The sequence below is a fragment of the Hydra vulgaris genome, chromosome 01 (assembly GCF_038396675.1).
Source record: "Hydra vulgaris chromosome 01, alternate assembly HydraT2T_AEP".
NCBI lineage: Eukaryota > Metazoa > Cnidaria > Hydrozoa > Anthoathecata > Hydridae > Hydra > Hydra vulgaris.
In genome coordinates, this window is record NC_088920.1 from 10,474,951 (window position 1) to 10,482,317 (window position 7,367).

Sequence of the window (7,367 nt, forward strand, 5' to 3'; positions counted from 1 at the left end):
AAAACATAAGAGGACCTAGAATAGAGCCTTGTGGGACAGCACAGGTTATTTCAAAATAGTCACTTTGAAGGCCATCATTAGAGGTAACAAATTGCTTTCTATTTGGTAAGTAACTATGAAACCATTTTAGCATATTGTTATTTATTCCATAGTATTCGAGCTTTTTAAGCAATATTTTATGGTCAACGGTATCGAAAACCTTCGAAAGATCAATAAAGACTCCTAGGGTATGATGTTTTTTTTTTCGAAAGATTCTGAGATTCTGAAAAAGATTTTTTCGAAAGACTCCCTAACAAATTGAATAATTGCATGCTCAGTTGAAATATTTTTTTTAAACCCACACTGTTTGGTATATAGTATTTTATTTTGGTAAAAATGTTTTAATATTCTATCATATATTATTCTCTCTAATAATTTTAAAAAAGTTGAAAGAACCAAAATTGGCCAATAGTTGTTAATATTGGTTTTATCGCCTTGTTTGTAAATTGGTATAACTTTCGCTATTTTCAATTGATCCGGGAAAACTCCTTTTTTATAGATGCATTAAATACTTTATAAAGAATATCTTTCAGACTTTCGTAACAATCTACAACAATGTTACCACTTACTTCATCAGCACCAATAACTTTATTTCTTTTTAGAGATTTAAAGGCTCTGTCGAGCTCGTCGTAGGATAATTCAGAAGAATACTCATTGTTATAAAGAGATTTATTTATAGGACACAAGTAGTCTTTAAACGACCTCTCGGTCATAGGAACTTTTTTAAAGAGATTGATTCCAATTTCAGTAACAAATTTGTTAAATATGTTTGCAATTTCGCTCGATTCACATATACTCCCATCTTCAAATTTTTAAATTAGTTTGTGGTAAAGAACTTAAGTGATTTTTTGATTTTCCTGTTATTTCTTTAATTATTTGCCAGGTGCGCGTTGAGTTGTTTTTAAACTTATTGATCAGATTAGTATAATAATTTTGTTTAGCTTTTTACAAAGTTTTTCAAATAAATTTTTATAATTCTTATATATTTTTTCATTTGCAGAAGGTTTAGTCTTTTATTTGCAGAAGGTTTAGTCTATTTTATATACAACTTTTTCTTTATTTTCTAAGATTTTTTTAAGCCTTTTGTAATCCAAGAACTATTAAAGGTTTTATGAATTATAAATTTTTCACAAACTGGAAAGTTCGCGTCATATACTAAGTAGAATGTTTCGAGAAATTTATTATAAGTAGTACATGCATCTTCATTAAAGCTGGTATGCCCCCAATAAAGTAATTATTGTTGATGTTTAAAAATCATTTATTTTTTTGTCGTTGTAAATGCGTTTTTTGAAAGTTCTATTTTGTTTAATTTTATTGATAATGTTGTGTTAAGGGTTAGGATAATAGGGAAGTGGTCCAATATATTTGTTTTTATGAAACATTTTTGGATTGAGTTATTAAATATGTCTGAAGTAAAAATATTGTCAATGAGGCTACTGGTTTTTTGTTACTCTAGTTGGATGATTGATTAGGGGAATTTTACAGACCAACTAAAGGCCAATTTCTGTTTAACTCTGTTTTTCAAAAATATTTGAGCGCATAATGCACAATAAACTCAAGAACTTACTAGTTAATCACCTCTCAAATAATAATCAAGATGGATTTCGAAAACGACACTTAACAGATCACGCTGTAGTTAAACTTTTGTATGAAATTTTAAATGGATTCGATAAAAATAAGCGGTATTCCTTGATTATTTGAAAGCATTTGACACAGTTGACTAACTTAAAATGGTTTCGCACCTAGACATAGAAGACAAGCATTATTTTATGACAATACTGTTACACAACATAAAAGAATTACTACTGGGGTCTTCTCATCTTACCATAAACTCAACTTTGTTCTTTTTGCTGATCATACGCAAGTACTCTTTAGCCTCAAAAAATTTGTCAAATATTTATCACGGTTAATCAAGAATTAGAAAATCTAAACGAATGGTTTAAGGCTAATCAAAATTTCGCCAGGAAAAAGCAAAAATACTCTTTTTATAAAATTTTCTGATTCAGACACCCTCACCTTAAAACTTCTTGAACTGCTTTTCAACAAAGCTAAACTTAAAAAAAGATTATTCAATTTACTTTTTAGGTATTATTCTTTATGAAACTGATAGCTAGAGTAAATAATTAAAAAAAAATTAGAAAAGAATTTATATAAAGCTATTGGAAATATGTACAAACCATCTTGTGAATAAAAGAGAAACAAAAATATTTTTTTTTTCTCTTTTATTCACAGTTGCATCAAGTACAGTAACATAATCTGGGGGAGTACTTATCCAACAAAGTTAAATGCATTTTACAAAAAACAAATATATGCTTGTCGCTTTAAATTAAACGCAAACAGATAGGGCAGTGCCAACCACGACTAAAAGAACTTGAAGTGCTTAATGTCTTCGAAGTAAATGTTTTTAACGTATTACATTTTATGTTTAAGTTAAAGAATCTTATACCAAACGCTTTTCAATGTCAATTTATTTCTATAAACCACAAATAACAAACTTAGTACTAAATTAACAACTTTATCATACCTAAATCTTTATTAAAATAAGGTGACTTTTCGATATCTTGTCGAGCACCACGATCGTGGATATCGATTCTAACAATTAATATAAGGACTGTAACTTCAATTCTACATTTTAAACGTGCAACAAAACAACAAATATTCGATTTTGACAATCTAAGTTAAATAGAAATTATTAGATTATTCTTCTGGAGACATAAGACGAAGTTTTTTTGTATTTTGATCAATCATTATGATTTTAAATAAATGGATCTTTGCTGCAAAGATTTACCATTTTTTGATTACTCATCATCCCACTCATCAATCGTTTTTTGATATTTAACATATCTTTCTGTTTTTCGATATATTTATTGACATCTGATTTGCAAGTAAATGGACTGCCTTGTAATTTCAAACTAATTAAGATATAATATCTTTTGGACGCCTAATATAACCCAGTGGGCACAAGATGTAAAAAAGACGTCTTTTGAACGTCTTTTGAACGTTTTGGACGTCTTTTGAACGTTCAAAAGACGTCTTATTTAGGTCCTGTGCCCACTGGGAAAGCTTACAGTTCTTTTTTTGCTAACCCGCTCCGTCTCAGTTGTTTCTGTCACTGGTTCCAACTGTATTTTATTTTTTTTAATTTTTTAACAAAGAGACTGGGAGGAGGGGGACACGTTCCCCCTCCCCTTCTTTCTACTTTATTTTTAAAGTACCGTTTCTTTTTTCAGAAAATTTTATAAAAAAAAGGCTTTTTTCAGAAATTGACGATTGTGCACCTCCACTTTGAAACCCGTGTCGTTGGCCATATTTGCTCAAGAAAGATTGAACAAACATGGCCAACACTAAATTGTATCATTCTTGCAAATAGTTTAGCAAAATTTTGCTAAAATATTTGCAAGAATGATACAATCATCCAAGTTTTTTGAAGCATATATACAAACTGCTTCTACAACTACTGAGCATCCATGAAAATTCTCAACAAAAATTGAAATATAATTTATTGTTGACTTTATTAAAGACAAGTTTAAAAACATCCCTGAGTAAAGGCAATTTTGTATGATAAAGTTCGTCTATTACTTAGGAGGTTTCTGATGAAGTTAATTAATTTTGATTTATTTGCTTACTAGTTTATGATTTATAAGTTTGTTTTTTCTTGTAACAATATTTTTCATTTTACTTGCTAAGTTCAGTTAACAAAATTAATAGCTAAGTATATTCTAGCGAAAGCAAATTTTTACTCTTCAAATTTTGACTCTAGACTTATTCTTTTTAAACGCAACTTTCATTAATTTTTAATTCAAAGCCATCCAATCAAAATTTAAGTTGAATAAATTTTAACATAAAGTTAGATGGCATCTTTAAAGTATCTACGCAAATATAGGGGGAGGGAGAGTTACCAAAAAACGTACAAATACGTACAAGGGGAGAGGGGGGTTTTCAAGACAGCAAGTACGTACGCGGTTTGACTGTCTTTCTCAAGAATTATTCCTAAAACTTGATCTGTATATTAACAAAACGCAATGAACTTCTCGAATGTAAAAAATCTTGTTTTTTCTGACTTTGGTCACTGAAAGATAATAGAAAGCGAGCGATCGTGTTCAAATTATTTTTTATCTTTACGAAAGTCGATTGGACATTAAAAACAAATTTTTTTTGATTTTTTTTTTAATTACGCAACCTGGTTTTTAACTTTTCAATTAAAACTTTTTTTTTATCTATTAAAAATTAATTTTTATCATTTTAAATTAATAATTTATTATTAACTTTTAATAAACAATGTACTACTTCAAATTATTATTAAAGTTAAAATGTATTTTTTCTGATTATAAAAAACAATTATTTTTAAAAACAACTATTTTAATGTTAATAAAGACCAATACTTTTCATTGCAAAATGTATTTGCAATTAATTTGAGTTGATTAAATTGAGGTTATTTTTTTTACGTTTTTTGCTTTAACGACACTGAATCTTATTATTAAATTGTTTATTTTCAAATAAACAAAAACTTTTATCTTTCTATTCGAATAACTGAATGCTTTGCAACAAAAAAAAACTGTTTATTTCCAAGATGTCGAACGAATTTGTTGGGAGTGAGAAAAAGTATCTTCAACTCCTTGAGTTATATAAGAAAGCATATTCAACACTTGAAAAACAAAAGCAGTATCGGCACGCACAGGAGTTGTGGAAAATAGTAAAATATGATCAGTCTTTGTATGAAAAAAAAGTAAACGAATTAAAAGTGAAAGCAACAAAGTCAAAAGGATCAATCATGTCATTCTGGGGAAATGCTTTATCACCGCCTTGCATAAAGAAAAAAGATATTCATCCATTGCTGTCTTCGTCAAATAAAATACAAAGTTTTCCGAACGCAACTACGACAGGTTATGAAAGGATTGAACTTAGTTAGCCATTTAAGTGATTTTCTATATATTGAATTTAACCGAATTGGTAATTAAACTACATTGTACGACTAAATTGCAATCGCATAGTTTTATTCATCATAATTTGACAACTCGACCAATTTATCAATATCAAATCTCTATAATTGTCAAGAATTTATAATAGTTCATTTTTGGGTATTTCCTATTTAGATTTAACATCAAACGAGAAGGAAGGAGCAAATATATTTCCAATTGTTGTTCGATAAAACGGCAAAGTTGTTAAAAAACAGTATAGATCTATTCTTTTTTAATTGAAGCAATTTTAGCTCAGCATATTTTGTCTATATCAGTTTTTGCTCGTATAGCAACAACAGCACTTAAATTTAATTTCGATAAGATAAAATGCAAGTTTTCAAGTACTCTGAAAACAAACTATTCATGCTTTGCTGAAGGGCGCAGCGAGAATGAGGGAAAGTGTACGATTTGTGATTTATTTAGTTACTCTTCCGTCGCTAACAAAGGAGCTACTGACTTAGAGCGCCATGTAAACAGTGAGAAACATAAAAACCTAATCAGAGTGTCAGCGTCATCAAATAAGTTGACATCCTTTTTTCAACCTAAAAACTCAAAGATATTGTAAAAAGCCCACGCAGCTGAAGCAACTTTGGCATTTCATACAGTCTGTCACCATCAATCTTACAACTCGATGGCCTGCACAGCTGGTTTAATGCACAAATTGAGAAAACCATAAACTAGGGACTTATCCTATAGAGCGAATTTACAATGTAAATTTTTACAATGCAGCTACATTGTATATATTGTAAAATTACACAGCTCTATATAAAGTTTATGGCGATTTTTTGTTTACAATTTTACAATTATGTATTTTATTGAATTTTATCGAGTTAAAAATGTAAAAATATATCAAATATATTGAAAATAAGTAAAGTACTGAAAATAAATATTTTTTATTTTGGTTTACTTGTTGGGAACTTTTGCAATCTATAGAGCTATTTAAAATAAAAAGATTTTTTTCAAACTTCAAACAACATTGAACATATTGCTAAATCTTAGTAAAAGATTTAGCAAATACATATATGCATTTTTTTTTTAATTTGAAACATCTTAGGGATTCTTTTAATGCAGAATTTCTAGTCCTTTGTATCTTTAGTGTTTGTTAATAAATACAAAATTTCACAAAATTTGTTATTTTTTGTCTAAGCATCTCTCTTAAGTATTTCTATACTTAAGAGAGATGCTTTTACAAAATTAACAAATTTTGTGAAATTTTGTATTTATTTTCTTGTTAGAGCAACTTCAGAGTGCATTTCAAAGTAATACAAATTATAATACAAAAATTAAATTTTTTGTATTGGGTAAGGTTTACTAATTTCTGCTTTTGGTTTTTCAGAATTGTGTTAAAAATTATTCAAAGTTGCCAAGAATTTATACCACAAACAAGTAAAGCTACAATTAAGCCCTAGATGGCTTTTTTTAAATTTAAAAATAAATTTAGCAGTAATTACAATCAAAAATGACACTATAAAACAAATTTTTGTTGTTGAGATACACTAATATTTTTTTCTATTAGTCCTGTAAAATGAACAGTTCTGATTCAGAGTCAGATCTGAAAGATCTCTAAGATTATCATAAAAGATTTACTGACAGACCACCTCGACAGATAAAAATATAAAATAATTTCAAGAATGCAAGTTTAAAGAGAATATCTCTGAATATGTCTTTCGTGAACGGTACCGTGCCCCTGTTAAAAACGGTACCGTGCCCCTGTTAAAATAGTTTAAAACTGACTTCCTAAATTTCAGGAACTGAAATTTAGGAAGTCAGTTTTAAACTATTTTAAATACTATTGGGAAAGTCATTCTATTAAGTGAGATTGCCATGAAAAAACACTGGCCATCGAGCAGTTCATGCAGTCTTGAACAGTTTGTTTTGTCAAAAAAAGAAAGTTGTTCATTGGCCTGATCCTGTTAACAGCCTACCTAGTAAGTTCTACTCAGTGGCACAGTTTCCAAGTGCGTGTGCTTCCACTGACGGTAGTCACATACCAAAAGCCTTCCATCAAATGATGAAGATGAATTCTTTAATCGCCACCAGTTCCATTCCTTGAATGTTCTTTGGGTTTGTGGCCCAGATTTGTATCTTTACTACCAAAGTGTGTTGCTTGCAACACCAAGGGCTAATAGCCCTGGGCGATAGCATGATTCCAGGGTAGGTTGTATTTTTACTGAATTTGTAAAAAATGAATTTGAGCTAATTCATCGATTATCTAAATAATACTATTTAAAAAAATAAACATCTAAGTAAAAAGCTAGTGTATCATATTAAGTCAAATTAAGACTTGTTTCTTATCTAAATCTGGTCTGTCAAAATATCAAAAACTATTTTGTTTTAAAAAATTTTAAAACATAAGAAACAAATGCATAC